This window comes from Megascapheus bottae, chromosome X (assembly GCF_031878675.1).
Source record: "Megascapheus bottae isolate mThoBot1 chromosome X, mThoBot2.hap1, whole genome shotgun sequence".
In the NCBI taxonomy this organism is placed as follows: domain Eukaryota; kingdom Metazoa; phylum Chordata; class Mammalia; order Rodentia; family Geomyidae; genus Megascapheus; species Megascapheus bottae.
The window spans coordinates 93,021,371-93,037,793 of record NC_143547.1 but is presented as its reverse complement, the minus strand read 5'-3'; positions in this window follow the sequence as shown (position 1 = coordinate 93,037,793).

Below are 16,423 nucleotides of genomic sequence, written 5' to 3'. Positions count from 1 at the left end.
AAAAAAGATGTTTGGCCTTATAGCCCATATGGGCTCTGTGAATCAACTTAACTCTGGGGCAAAATGGCTTATAGACAACACTCAACTTTTGCTCTATGCTAACAAAACTTTAGTTGCAGCCAGACACAATGGTTCACAATTATACTTCCAGCTATTTAGGAGGAAGAAATAGAAAGGATTGCAATTCAATGCCAACCAAATGCGATAATGGTACTGCGACCTTTATGTCAACCAAAAGCCACGTGTATTGCCTGCACCTGTAATCCCAAACCACGGAGGATGCCATAAGTAGGAGGATTATGACTCACAACTAAATCTGGCAAAAATCATGAGACCCTATCTGAAAAATAACTAAAGCAAAAAAGTGGTGATAGCACTACCAACACCAGACCCTGAGTTCAAGCCCCAATACCATCATAAACAACAAAATTCACAACAAATTTTATTTGCAAAGCTAGGTAGGACTAGATTTACTTTGGAGCAGCATTAAGTACTCAGTCTCAGTACTCAGTACTCAGTTTGTTCACCTCTGCTTTTGTGTAAACCAGACACCCACTTTCAGACATGTTGTTCAACATCTCCCGACAACTTTCTGAAAGGTAAAGGGGCAAGCAAAGGCCTCTCAGCTCCCATTATCAGTACTCTTGGATCATTCTCAGTCAAATCCCATGATGTCATCCTGAAATGTCCTGGGTCACTGACAGGGTCACATTACTCAGAGAAAAACAGGATGTTTGACACCTAAAATATTCAGAATGGGCCAGAACTCATCTCTGCAAAAATGCTCTAATATAATGGGAAGTAATTCGGGAAAGGCGGAAGGCCACAGTGGGAGGTAAACAGGGGACAGCCACACCATAGAGAAGGCTAGGCTCAAATGGAGAGACATCTCCGTTTGCAGCTGTCACTTTAGTGGACAGATGACTTCATTTCAACTCCTAAATAAACAGACAATAATCTGTCACTTGGGAGAAATACCATATGGTAGATGCTTTGAAAAATTGTAAGAAAAGCATAAAGTGCTTGGGGGGGGGCGGCGAAACCACTCACTTCCAAAAGCATGAAATGTGCCTAGAAAGGGATCAGGCAGTTTCTTTGAAATGCTGTCACTTCCTAGAAAATTGAAAAAGCCCCTCGAGATTAGGGATCAAGAAGGGCATTCTCAAGGCTAGATCAACAAGGCTTCCCTGTTTTTACATACTTTCAGTGCCCTTCAAAACTGCAACACATTCCCAAATGTATCCTGTGGCCTCTGTCTTGCACTTTAGCCTGACAAATTCAGTCTTTAAATTCCTCCACCGGCTCACATTTGGTCACACAGGTTTCTTTATCTGGAAGGCCCTTCTGGTGCCTCAAAATGCAGCTTCCTGTGAGCCAGCTGTTTTCCAACTCTTTCAAATGGGATTCAGCACCCGGCTTCTATGAGTCCTTAGAAATTTGTTCTTATTTCTTCTGTTGTATTTGCCATAGTGTAACTTGTTTGGCACTATGGACTGTTTCCCCTGCTATAAGGTTAGGTCCTTATGTCTGATTGACTTCTGGATTCCCAGAGCATAGACAGTGCAGGGTTTGTGAGAAGTGTTCTATATACATTTGTAAAATTAAATGCCGAAAGCCAGAGGCCAGTGGCTCCTGCCTGTTATCCTAGCTACTAAGAAGGCTAAGGTCTGAGAATCACAATTCAAACACAGCCTGGGCAGGAAAGTCTTTAAGATGCTTATCTCTGATTAACCATCAAAAATCTGGAAGTGTAGCTGTGGCTCAAGTGGTACAGAACTTGCATTGAGAAAAGTAGTTCAAGTCCCAAGACTGATAAAAACAAAAGAATTGACTGTCCAGTTATTCTCCTGTGGTCCGGAAACTATATTACCTAGAAGAAATCTATATTAGGGAGCCAGTTTGAGACCTTTATAACAATAACATCTGTACCTTGAGGTTCCTCTATGTGGGGCTCTAGTGAACTAAGGTTTTATACTGCATAATACTTTCACTGGTCTGTGAAACAAGCTCATTATACCAACATTTCTAGGCCAATTGCTGAAAATCTTACAGCAAGCTCCTTCTTTTTTGTGTGCATATGCATATCTATACATAGATATGTATACACATACACACATATACACACAGAAAGACATATATAGACTTTTTCTCTAGTCCTGGGGCTTGAACTCAGGGCCTGGCACTGTCCTTGAGCTTTCTAGCATTCTACACTTCAGCCACAACACCACTTCCAGCTTTTCTGTGTATGTGGTACCAAGGAACCAAACCCAGGGCTTCGAGCATGCTAGGCAAGCATTCTACCACTAAGCCAAACACTTGGCCCACATATAGCCTTAAGTTGCACAAAGGGGTTACAATTCAACACGACAATTTATGAGTATATTACCTATTGGTCAGTGTCACCGCTTTAATCATTTTCCTCCATCCCTCCCAACTCAACCCATCCCTTCAAGTTACCTCGTTCCAGTTTCACATATGTACATTGGATGTCATGACTGCATTCACCCATTTTTCCTCTCTCTATTTGTCTTCCCTTCTTTGAGTTCACCCTTCTCAACAACACATGCTTCAGTTTCCTCCAACCAGCTTCTTCTTATCCTTCAGCAACCAGCATAAATGTCCTCTCTCCCCTTGTCCCTGAGAGACCTTTCCTCACACCCCAGACTTGGACAGGTCTCCTCACTCCTCTGTCTTTTGTTTCTACTAATTAACACAATGGATAAGGTATTTTGTTTTTGTTGTTGGTAGGTTGGTTTTTGGGCTAGTACTGGGGCTTGAACTCAGGGCCTGTGTGCTCTTGCTTAGTTCTTTTACTCACAGCCGACACTGTACCACTTCAGGCACAGCTCCATTTTTGACTTTTTGCTGGTTAACTGGAGAAAAGAATTTCTTGGATTTGCATGCTTGGGCTGGTCTCAAACCATAATCCTCAGATCTCAGATTCTTAAGTAGCTAGGATTACAGATATTAGCCACTGGCACCCAGCTTGTTAAAGATTTTAAGATTTCTTTATTATCTTCTTCTCCCACTGGGAGGTTAGCTTCATGAAGACAGGGGCTGTAGTTGTTGCCCTATGTTTTGGTAGCCTTGGCCTAGCACCAGAGCTGGCATTTAACAGACATTTAATAAATAATGTTGAGTGACATAATGGAGGCTTGCTATGCAGTCTGATTAAACTAACATCCATGGAATGCTTCACTCAGGCCCGTTGCCTGCAGACATGTAGCAAACATTTTCTTCATCAATACCTGTTTAAACATTCAGGAAATGAGCAGGATTATGAAGCGGTATTTCACTACTGCAGCCATTACAGAAATGCACCTTCCTAACTCCAGACAAATGAAAAGAGAGACACATACCAAAAGGAAAGCCATAGTCATCACTGATATATGAAACACACATTGCTCAGAAGGTGGACGTGTTCGTGTTTCCTTCAAGTACGGCCAAAGCAAGGTTCCCCACAGCTTGATCACAGAGGAAGACCAGAAATGCTCACCTATAATCTGAAAAGTAGATCTGTGTTCTTTAGGAACATTTAGACTTCACACAAAGAATAGATAATTCAAAATGCTTCATTGTACAGAATAAATGTGCACAGTTTTATCTATCCACTTAGACACAAATAAACACATTTTTTTAAAGTGAGTCTGACTATGCTGCTGCGTGGGAGCAGCTTGGTGTAGGATATTGTGTCCATATATGGTTCCACACATCTCCCAATGGAGCCTCGGATAGTTTGGCACCTCCCAGCAAAGATAAACAGGCTGGCTTTCAGAGCCTTGTTCACAAATAACCCCAAGTCGGCTGTCTCCATTTTCATTTAAACATTTGATGAATGACATAATATCACCTTACACATTCTAGGCCTCAAAGACTCTGAAAGAAGTGCTGAAAAAAACTCAAAGATGCCATCATCCAAGAAACTCACTTGAGCTTCCATGGAGATTCCTCAGGATCACCCTAGAAGAGTGGATATAGCGGGACATGGCTCTGGCAACCATCTGTCAAAGGGGTGGGTGCTCAGCAACCTCATCTTGTCAACTTTTCAAGCCATATGGTCTATGTCACAATGATTCAGCTTTACCAGTATAGTCAAAAAGATTTACCTAAGACAGAAGTGAGGAGATGTGGTTGTGTTCCAATAAAACCCTACTGATGGATATTGAAATGGATATTTCCCATTTTGAAATGGGAAAGCTGTTCTTAGTTCTCAGGTGGCACAAAACAGACAGTGGGACAAATTTGGAGAGCTGTAGATTGCAACCTGACTCCTGAAAGAAGCAGTAATGCACAGTAATCTGAAAAGAGCACAACCTCAGGCATTTGGACTCACTTGGAGTTTTCAGGTTTACTCGAGTCACTCTTGGGCTGTGTGAGTGTATGAATTCCATTACTATAACAAAATATTTCAGGCTGGGAACCTGGAGAAAGACATGAGGTTTAGTTAGGTTCCAGTTTTAGAGGCTAAATACCGAGGTAGGCCTCATTAGTTTAGTCTCTGATGAGGACATAATGGTACATTGTATTAGAGCAATGTGAGTATATACAAAAAGAAGAGATCACATAGAGAGACAGGAAGCCATAGTATCAGGAAGGGCCAAGATTGTTCTTTAACAGCCTTTCAAGAAAACCTACTCAGGGTTCCAGGAGAACTACTTTAATCCCTTCCAAGGATAGCATTTTCAATGACTTCCCAGTGGGCTCTGACTTTTAAAGGTTCCACCACCTTAACAATGTCATACTGAGTCCTGAGTCTCCAATATATGTACTTTTGGAGAACAAGACTCAAACTATGTCCAAATCACAATGACCTTGAGCAAATCAATTATTATTTTTTTCTTTCTTTTAGGTTCAAACTCAGTACCTGATGCTTTCATACACTGGTAAGAACTCTACCAAGTGAGCCATGCCTCCAACCCCAAATCAGTTTTCTAAACCCTCATTTTCCCTTCTGTTTGGCTTTCCCTACTAGTAGGGATGGGGATTCAAAGAGATAAATCATGAGGTGTAGAGATGAGGCTTACTCATAGAGCACATGTCTAGCCTGTGCACATAGTAGATACTTATATTATTGACAGAATGAATGAACGGAGAAAACAAGGAAATCCCACTGAAATGTAGAAACTGACACTTTCCCTCACTAGCCACACAGGCTTTAGTGTCAGCTTTTTTTTTGCCAGTCCTGGGCCTTGAACTCTGGGCCTTGGCAGTGTCCTTGGGCTTTCTCAAGACAAGAGCTCTACCACTTGAGCCACAGCACCATTTCTGGATTTTTTCTATGTATGTGGTACCGAGGAATAAAACCCGGATCTTGATGCATGCTAGGCAAGCGCTCTACCACTAGGCTAAACTCCCAGCCCAGTAGTGTCAGCTTTCTTAACTACCAAATTTTATGCTTTAACTTTGTGTTCTGGTTGGGTTATCAGTGGTTAGGTTTGGACTTATTGCAATTTCAGACATGCTTGTGACAGAAGCTCAAAATTTGTCTTTTTTTTCGTGGTCCTAGGAATTGAACTTAGGGACTCACACTTATAAAGCAAGCATCCAATTATTATTTATAATATTACTATTACTTATATGAACCTTGTCTCCAAAACTTTTTGCTTTTAAGCTATTTTTTAGATAGAGTCTTGCATTTTTACCTGGAGCAACCTTGATTCAGTCCTCCTATTTATGCCTCCTACGTAGTACATACAACTATGCCTAGCTTCAACATTTGCTGCCTCGAGATCTTGTTAACTTTTTTTCTAGGCTAGCCTCAAACTTTGATCCTCCTGATCACTACCTCAAAGTAGTTGGGATTAGAGGTGTGACCCACTGCAAGTGGTTCAGGAGTTAATAATTTATTTTTTCAGTCCTGGGGCTTGAACTCAGGGCCTACATTGCTGTCTCTGAGCTTCTTTTGCTCAAGGCTAGCATTCTACCACTTGAGCCCCAGCACCACTTCTGGCTTTATCTTTGTACGTGATACTGAGGAATGGAATCTAGGGCTTTATGCAAGCTAGACAAGCACTCTACTACTAAGCCACATTCCCAGCCCAGGACTTAATTTCTCAAACATAAGTGAATGGATGGATGGATGGATGAACACTTATAGTCCACATTAAGGAACAAAAGTAAGTGAAGACAGTATCCAGCATAATATGGTTCAACTATGATTTTTCTACTTGACAACTGCTATAGCACACCTATACAATTATTTTGTTTTTCAGTTTTAGTACTCTACTCAATTATTTCCATGGGATATTCAACACTTCATTATAAAATAGGTTCCCTAGTCAATGGCTTTGCCAACCTGTAATGCTCTAAGCATATTTCAGGTGAACCAGGCCAGGCTGTGATACCAGGTAGACTAAATTAAACTTTTAACAAGGATTTATTTTAGAACAAACAGTGTTAAAACAGAAATGGAGAAGAGAAACATTTCCTGCACCTCATGATAAAAATGAAAGTTAGGCCTGGGAGTGTACTTTGGCCTAGTGGTAGAGTGCTTGCTTAGCATGCACAAAGACCCGGTACCGAACACATAGAAAAAGCCAGAAGTGGTGCTGTGGCTCAAGTGGTAGAGCTCTAGTCTTGCGGAAAGCCAAAGGACAGAGCTCAGGCCCTGAGTCCAAGCTCCAGGATTGTTTAAAGAAGAAAGAAAGAAAAAAAGAAAGAAAGAAAGAAAAAAGGAAGGAAGGAAAGGAAGGAAGGAAGGAAGGAAGGAAGGAAGGAAGGAAGGAAGGAAGGAAGGAAGGAAGGAAGGAAGGAAAGGAAGGAAGGAAGGAAGGAAGGAAGGAAGGAAGGAAGGAAGGAAAAAAGAAAATGGAAGTTAACGACTCAAAATGGCAGTTCCTATCTGTGACTTTCATACTTTCAGAGTTTGGAAAAAACAGGTGGTCATGTCAGTCTAGCCACTCCTAATCCTTAGACAATACTTTGGTATGGGCAAGATGCAAACGAAACCTACAATTATAAGTATAAAACAAAGCTTTCTTTTGCCACACATGCCTTTTATTCTTTCTGTCTCTACCCATTTATAAGTAAAGATTTTACCATTAAATGCTTTTTTGACACATGATATGATCAACCTATCAGGATATAAACCCAACATACACTGAGAAGCATCTGCATTTAAAGTCCATGAAGAGACCTCTTCTGCCTCCATTTGTGGAGCTCATGTCACTGGGGGAGTCATTGGTGTAAGGGGAACTTTTCTGGAAGTCTGTAGGAATAATAGAAGGTAATAACGTAGCACTGTTTGCCTTCTTATGCCTTCTTTAACTAGTCCCTCAGGGAGAATCTGGCCTTCCCACCACTTGCCTCTCTAGGAGACGAAACTATTGCACCAACACATGTTGGGGATTTTCTGGAGCCAAATTTCTATCTGTACACTCATCCTTACCCTGAGGGCCATTGCTCCAGCTGCTAAGGTAAATGAGGGGTTAGCCAGAGATTCTAGCCCAAGTGTTCCATGGGGGAAGCCATTCATTTTTATATCAACAGCACATGGTGTTCATCACCCCTCATAAGGAGGCTGTAGGGATTCTTGGCATGTGGATAACTTGAAGCTTCAAATTTTCTGTAGGGTCCTGGAAACAAAATAAGAGAACATGTGGAAAGGGGAATTATCCTGAGCTGGCTGTAGAAGTCTCAAAGATACTGAAAGCACCCCAGTTAGCCCAGAGACCCAGCAAAGCTGTCTCTAGAGAAGGCCCTTGACAGCTCAAGCTAGACTGGGAGGGAATTGGTTTCCCACTCCTGGAAGGGTCTAGGAATCAAAGAGCACATAGTACTTGCCAGTTGAATGCCAGGAAGCCTCAGCCTTGGGTGACACTGAACAGAAGGCTTTGAGCTACATGAGCACTGACAAGACCCTTTGATGCCTCCAGCTTTCCTCCTCCAGGGAAAGCCTTGACTTGGCTTTCACTGCAAATCCTGTCAGCCACATCAGAGTGGCTTCACAAAATGCTCAGCAAATGGAAAATATTAAGAATGTTTGTGGGAAGCAGGAAGGAGCCAAACATAAACATAACATCATTTCTTCCACCACCCAGTGAGCCCCCTTCCCAAGTTTGAAGAAGCAGAGTAGGAAGTCAAGGTTCTTATACTCCCCAAAAGCTTCAGGAGTTCTCCAGGAATCTGCACTTCGTGGCTAATTTGAACCTTGGAGTTCAGAGTCAACTTTGAGCCAAGTATTGCTTCAGTAATGTCTTTCGATGACCAGTAGAAATATTAACAATTACAGCTTCAATTGATAGTATGTTCACTGTAGTCTAGCCTAGCACAGAGTGTCCCAGTAAACATGAGCATACATGAGTCTCTATTGCATTCTGACTTAGATGCCTTTATTTATCCTAGTTCTACAACACAGATTCTTTCAAATTCTCTCCCACCCCCAAGTAGTTCAGGTCCCATCAGCATCTACCAGGCCACTGGAGACAAACATACTTCCCAGTCATGGGTCTGTGTGTCAGTCAATGGCAGGCCCAGGCATATTGTCTGCAAACACAACAAACCATTGACAATGGCTATCTCTGGGAAGCATTTTGAACTTTTTCTTTTAGCTTTTAAACTGCTACATGATAATTACACAAATGTATGAGCTTGACAGGAAATTTTGATACGTGGATATTTTGTATAATGATCAGATCAGAATAATTAACATCATCACTTTGAACATTACTCATTCCTTTGGGGTAAAAATTTTTAATTCTGGAGCCAGGAATTTGGCCTAGTGGTAGAGTACTTCGCCTAGCATGCATGAAGACTCAGGTTCGATTCCTCGGTACCACATACATAGAGAAAAGCCAGAAGTGGTGCTGAGGCTCAAGTGGTAGAGCTCTAGCCTTGAGAAAGTCCAAGGACAGTGCTCAGGCCCTGAGCTCAAGCCCAGGACTGGCAAAAAAAAATTAATTCTTTGTGCTAGTGTTAGTGAGAATGTGGGGAAAAATGAACCCTTGTCTATTGTTGGTGGGAGTACATATTAGTACAGCCATTAGGGTGTATAGAAGTTCCTCAAAAAGTAAACAGTTAATGCATCATATGATCCAACAATCCCACTACTGGGTATATTACCAAAGGAAATAAAACCAGGAAGTCAAAGAGACATTTGGATTCCAATTTTATTAGTCTCTTTGCCTGTTCTTGTTTATTTTCTCTCTTTATTTAGTTTTTTTATGTGCCAGTGCTGAACTTTGAGCTCAAACCATTTGACCTATACCCCCCATTTCTGGCTTTTTGCTGGTTAATTGCAGTTAAGTCTCACAACCTTTTCTGCTTAGGCTGCATTTATACTGCAATCCTCAGATCTCAGCCTCCTGACTAGCTAGAATTACAGCAATGAGCCATGAGAAACCAGCTATATTTCCTTGCTTCTCAGTTTAATGTTAATATTTTCAATAATGAATATGTTATAGCCTGCAAACAATTTGAATTTCAAAAGTGAAACACTTTGCAAAAAAGTATATGCTACATTAGCCAGCACTTACCAGGCCACTGAGGACAAACACACTTCTCATTCAAGGGTCTGTATGCCAGTCAATGGCAGGCCCAGCCATATTGCCTACTTCTATGATATTATTAAAAAAGACATCTACAGAGACATAAAACAGGTCAGTGGTTGTCAGAAGCCTGGGGCCAGAGACAAGGATCGAGACGGGGCACATAAGCTATCATGTCCCATATACTTGTGGTGATAGGTACACATCTGTATTTTTCCAAACTCACAGAACTATGCCCTTGAAAAGATATATTGTACTGCTTGTAGTCATACTTTTTAATAAGCCATAGTTCTTAAATGTAAATTTAGTCATATATTCAGTATGCACTATATACTATATACAAAATGAATTATTCCACTTGTAGGCGGGGCAGGAGGGGGACATGTAGAAAAGAAAAGGGGGTAATATTGTTCAAGAAACATTGTACTCCTTGCCTGACTTATGGAAATGTAACCCCTTTGTACAACTCCTTAATAATGACATTTTTTTAAACAAAGAAGAAATACATAGTCTCTGTCATTTATCTGCTTGCATCACCTCTGGAGAATAGGAAGGGCCTATGAAGATAATAAAACTTTTGGACGTTCTGATATAAAAAAGATTAAAGAAAGTGATAAAAGACCTTTTTATATTTCTGTCAGCCTCCTAAGAGCTACCAAGACAGCAAAGGCTTGGATTCTGTTCTTTTGTTCTCTGTCAGTTTTTTAAGCCATTTGAGAGCAGGATTTAATGTGAAAGACACAGTTTTCCTTGGTAGTTAATGAGGTGACTTTAATATGAATTCAAGTATATAATTTACAACTCGAGTGATATCTTCATGAAACATTTATGTTGGTAACACCACTTCATAAATTTCTTTATTGGAAACATCGCTTGGAAGGTTAGAGCAGACTGTCAAAATAATCCCCCCAGAACTGAGACAGCACTAATTGATTATTTTCCCCATTGTTCTTGCCAGTATTGTATCTAATTCAATTTGATAAGGACATACTGGTGACATCATGTTCATTATGAAGATGAGGCTTTTCACTTCTTGCAGGAACTATAACCTAAAGAGTAAGAAATAACCTAAGCCCAGAGTTGACAATATCTCTCCTGAACTACCAGAATAGATGTTGTTTTCCAAGTTCAGCTGAGCCATTTAAATATTTGTAACATGTTTTCAGCTTCAGTTAATATAAAATTGAATCATTGTCCATAGATACTATATGTAGTGGGGGTGGAATTGTTTCACCTATAAGGTAGCTACAGAGAAAGTTGTATAAAATACCAATGTGACAGAAAGAAATTATGTAGCTGAAGCATTCCAAGATTGTTTTAGGTTTAATTTACCACATGAGCTCTTTTGTTTCTCTGTACAACCAGCATCAAATGCATGACATTTAAATTATACATGCAGATGCTCCCAGTTAAAGTGAGTTGAAAAATCACAGAGAATTGCTGAAAGCATCTAACATCTCTGCTATTGATTCTGGTAAAGGACATAATGAGAAAGTAGCATGGAATTGTCTACATAAAAGATTCCATCTTGGTCTATTACATTTACAAACCAGAAATAGTGACTCTAAAACTGTGCACATATCCAATCACATCCTACTACACGTCCATCTTCATCACTACTTCGAATTCCTTTAAGACAGGAACCTATAAGCGAAATGAACTCCAGGATATGGAATCAAGAGGTTTATCTTTGTGATTGTTGTTCTTAATGTACTATGTGAAGTTATTTCTTTTCTCCTTTTCCCCCATTATGGTTTACCTCATGTTGTTAATATATCTAACTTTGGTACCTGGTATATTGTATATACATTTGTTTATTTGAAAAAGGGAAGGTAAAGGAAAAACAAGATGAGTGTGAGGGGTAGGGGAAGAGAAAGTGGGAGAAAAATGTGAAGAGGTAACAATGTTCAAAAAGCAATTTACCCACTACATGGTGAATGTAACTGTAACTTCTCTATATATCACCCCAACAGTAAAATTTAAAAACAATTAATAAATAAAAGTCAGGAAAAGTAGTTCTCGTGCCTAGGGTGAGAAGGCACTCAGACAAAACAAAGGAAAGAAAAGGTAGGAAAAAGAAAAGAAAGAAAGAAGGAAAGAAAGGGGAAAGGAGAGAGGGAGAAAGAAGGAAAGAAAGAAGGGAAAAAGAATAATAGTCTTTGATCACCTATGCAAGATGGAGGTGTGAATTCTACTTCTGACCTCTTTCCATAGGAACAGAGCTCCACTATATATAATACAATTTAATTAGAGTAAGTTTCTGGCTCCATTAAGCCACAGACCAGCCAGATTTTATACTGGACTGTAATCATTGGCCAACTGTGAACTCAGACCATTCATCTTGGAAAGGCATTATTAGACATTCAGAGGGAAGGCTGAAAACAAAGGGTGGCAGGACCTAGGTCTGGGAAGAAAAGTCCTTTTCTCTTTTGTATCTCCTCCTGAGCTCCCTGTAGTATGGAGATTGGGATTGGTTCAAGAAACCTTGAAAAGAGAGGGGAAACCTTTTCCAACTTCGATGTCCCTACCTACCTTCAAATGGCACAAAGTAGAGTAAATAAAGTTGTGATTGCGAAGGACGTATTGGAGGACTGACTCAGTACTTTTAGGAGGAGTACTAAAAATGTTTCTGAGACAAGAATGTCATTGTGGTTTGGCTCAGAAGCAATTTAGGAAATTCATGCTTGTTGTGTGTGTGTGTGTGTGTGTGTGTGTGTGTGTGTGTGTCTGTGTGTGTGTGTGTGTGGTTTTTTGTTTTTGTCAGTCATTGGGCTTGAACTCTGGGCCTGGGTGCTGTCCCTGAGCTCTTCAGCTCAAGGTGGTGGCCCTACCCCTTGAGCCACAGCACCACTTCCAGTTTTATGGTGATTAACTGATAAGAATCTCAAACATTTTAATGACCGGGCTGGCTTTGAACCACAATCCTCAGATCTCAGCCTCCTGAGTAGCTGAGATTACAGGCATGAGCCACTGGCACCTGGCTGATACTACTTCTTCTCTGACCACGGTGTGTCAGGGGGGGAGTAGCTAGGAGATACTCAGGCATACATTTTTTAAAACATGGCAACTCTCTGTTGATCAACTTTTCCTCATGGTAGTTCTGAAATGATTTTTCCCTGATGCGGCAGAGTCTGAAAACATTGGCTAAATAAACAGGTGACTCATATCTCAAATGAATTAATCAAAATTGAGAAAACAAAACCCGGATGACACTTTCATCTTAATATAGGTCTCTATGCTTTCTTTTATAAATTATACTCCCACTTGCTGATTTCCTTCGATTGAGGCAAAAATTAGTTTTTTTAAAAAAAAATAAAGGCAGACTTGATAAATATCTGTCCTCCTTGTTGCTATTTAGCTCAAATTTCCACCAAGACTACAGCTCAGGCACCAATAATTACAGCCAGGGAATAGCTCACTAAAGGTTAGGGTACATGGTTGGAAGTCTTGCAACAGTCTTTGGAGAAAAGCAAACAAATGTGAAGGAATCTCTGCTTGAACATAAACCTCCACACAACCAGGATCTCCACAGCCAACCAGCCGTGGCTTCCTTTTTACGTCCAGTATTCATTCCTTGGCCCTTTACCTTCATGGAAAATGCTAAGAAGTGCACTTTAGAGATCCCACAACATATATTTTCATGTTTCTGGCCAGCCTAGTGGTGGATACACTGAAATCCAAAATGACATACTTTTAAAAGTTTCCTAATAATACCACCCATCATTCTCCCCAAACTGTTGAAGTTGTTTTTATTGAAGAAGGGAACATAATTTATTTTTCCCTCCATCCATTGTACTTTGGTTAAAGCAATTATTTTCCCCAGACACCACCCAAAGCCAACATGTCAGATGTTCCTAGGTTATAATGGGAGAATGGCTTCACAAGGCCTTGTGTGATTCAAACATGTGTTCTTTCCCAATCTCCACATTTGGGATTCTTAATTTCTGTTGTTCCACCCTTCTTCTTCCATTTAGATGTCATCTTCCCTTACCTCAGCGAAGCAAATTAATTTTGTAAACATGCAATGAGACTAAAACTCAATAAGCTCTGTACCCTGTATACTGTCACTCCTTGCTAGTGTAGTGGGTATAGTGACCTGAGAAAATTCCTTTCACCAACAAATAATGTAGAAATGATAAAGCCAGATCAGTCTTCTTCAGTCTCCTAACCCTTTCTGAGGCTGAACATCTGTCACCTGGGCTTTTCTCCACCAAGACACCTCCCATGATATATCACAGTAGCCTGTACACCTTCTGATTTTCCTAAGCAGACTAAATTCTGGGATTTTTTTCCATGCAATATCCATGGTACCATGCACAGTGCCTGATGCACAGTGTTGGGTGCAAAGTAGACATTCAGAACAAAATAGTAACAGAAACAATATTCCTTCCCTCAAAGGCAAGTATTAATTTTCTATTGCTCTCTAAGAGTACCACATTTGGTAATTTCTGAAGGTCAGAAGTCTGGCTAAGCCAGCAGCGTGGCTCATGCCTATAATCCTAGCTACTCAGGAAGCTGAGATCTGAGGATCAAGGTTCAAAGCCAGCCCAAGCACAAAAGGACCTGAGACTCATCTCCAATTAACCTCTAGAAAATGGGAAGTGGGGCTTGGCTCAAAAGTAGGATGGTAGCCTGGAAAGGAAGAGCTCAGTGACAGCACGGGGGGGGTAGGGGGCTAGCCTTGAGCTGAAGAGCTCCAGCACAGTGCACAGGCCAAGTTGAAGCCCCATGACCCACACAAGTAAAGAAGTCTGGCTAAATTTTAACTGTGTTAGTGTGTTGTGTGTTAGGAAGCTCTAATGGATATCCATCTTTCCTTTGTCCAGCCCAGCTTCTAGGGATTCTATCTTCAAAGCCAGCATTGTATCTCCTCTCTGAGTCTGCTTTTGTTGCTGCTGCTTCTGCTTCTTCTGGGCTTCTTTTTTCCTCCTCCTCCGCCTCCTCCTCTTCCTCCTCCTCCTCCCCCTCCTCCTCTTCCTCCTCCTCTTCCTCCTCCTCCTCCTCCTCCTTCTATAATGGGCCTTGAATTCAGGGCCTGGGCGCTGTCTCTAAGCAATTCTGCTCAAGGCTAGCACTCTACCACTTTGAGCCACAATACCATTTCTGGTTTCCTGGTGGTTAATTGGAGACTTTCCTGCCTGTGCCGGCTTTGAACCCTGATCCTCAGATCTCAGCCCACTGAGTAGCTGGGATTACAGACATGAGTCACCGGCACCCTGCCATTACTGCTTCTTCTCTGACCACAGGGGGAAAAGTTCTCCAACTTTAAGGGCCTGAGTAATTAGATTGGGACTCCTAGATAATTGAGGATTACCTCCCTATTTCAAGACCATCTGATTAGCAATCTTAATTCCTTAATTCTCTTTGTCATATAATCTAGCATAGTCACAAATTCCAGGACTCAAGATATGGGCATAATCGGAGGGCTATAATCTGCCTACCAAAGGCAGCAGTGTGTGGAACCTGAATTCCAGATAATAACCAAATTCTGTTGGTTGTGCAACTGCAACGCTCTTCTTACTAGTCATCTGCATTCTTCTCATCCAGGGCTTGGCAAAAGTGAAGTGCACAGCATCTATTTGGTTTTGGTGGCATTCAGCTTTGTACTCAGGGCCTCACACTACCTAGGCAAACACTCTGCTACTTGAGTTATGATTCCAGTTCCTTTATGTCTAATTGACTAGAAGTTAGCATAGAAAACCCCAATGTTTACAGGTCAACTCCTTGATTCCCTTTACAAAACGGAACTGGGTTGAGTTTTGAGATAGTGTTAAAAATCAATTTTATAGCACAACCAAGGTGGTCCAACTGCCAATATCGTGCTTTCTCACACAGCTATGAGATGGAACAAACAGGCAACTTCCAGTATCTGACAGAACTCTCCCAGATTTTTCCAATGAAAAAACAGTTCAGTTCACACTCATTTGGCCTAGCCCACATGGGAACACAGCTGTATATGAAATTCAAAGAAACAGCAAAATAGAATGCAATAAAAGCCTCATGACTCCCAAAGCAACCAAGCTTTGAAGACTTCTCAAGCAACTTTAGTATTTAAACACACAATGAACCATTTCAACCACTTCAGTTCCAACAAATCTGGAGCAACTAAACCTTGTTTCAAAAAATACACATAGTATTTTCAACACATTTTCCTGTCTCTGTAGGAAAAACAACTTGTACAACCAAACTGTCTCTGCAGTGGGACCCCAATCTATCAGAGCAGGATTAGACCTAGTGTCCAGCTAGCACACAGAAGGCAGGACTCCCCAAGCTGTAATTATAATACAGCTTCCTAGTAAAGGAGAGGTTTTTTTCCTTGGTAGAACTGGCCAAAAACTACCAGGATACATGGAATCTGGGTTCCAGCCATGACAGCTCTAGCAAAGCCAGTTGTTGAAGTTCAATCTTCACCAAGGCAACAGCTTGGACAATCTCCAATTTGCTAACTGCTGATTCTAAAAGAAATCAGCTCAGAAGAGCTGCATGATTTGGAAAGGTTTGACATATTTTATTCAACTAGCACCTCATCAGCAAAACCATACAAATTACTCAACCTCAGTCTCAAGAACTATTGGAATTCCCATCAGAATGTTTCCATGTACATCACTTCATCTGATTTTCTTTTTTCAATTGTATTTTATTGTTGGGATAATGTATAGAGGCGGGTTACAGTTACATTCGTCAGGTAATGGGTATGTTAATTCTCAAACCTTGATACCTCTTCTCATGTTTTTGTTCCCTTCATCTAATTTTCTAACAAGCCTGGCAGCTATTTGGGCCTGGAATCATAATCAGGAAACTACTAAGGTAACTGACATGGTAATAGCTCAATAAATGGTCATTGATTCCATAAATTGTTATTGTTTTATACAGCAAAAAGCAGGCTCATTGAGGTTTTTTTTTTAACATGGCTTCTTTTTTTCCAGTCCTGGGCTTGA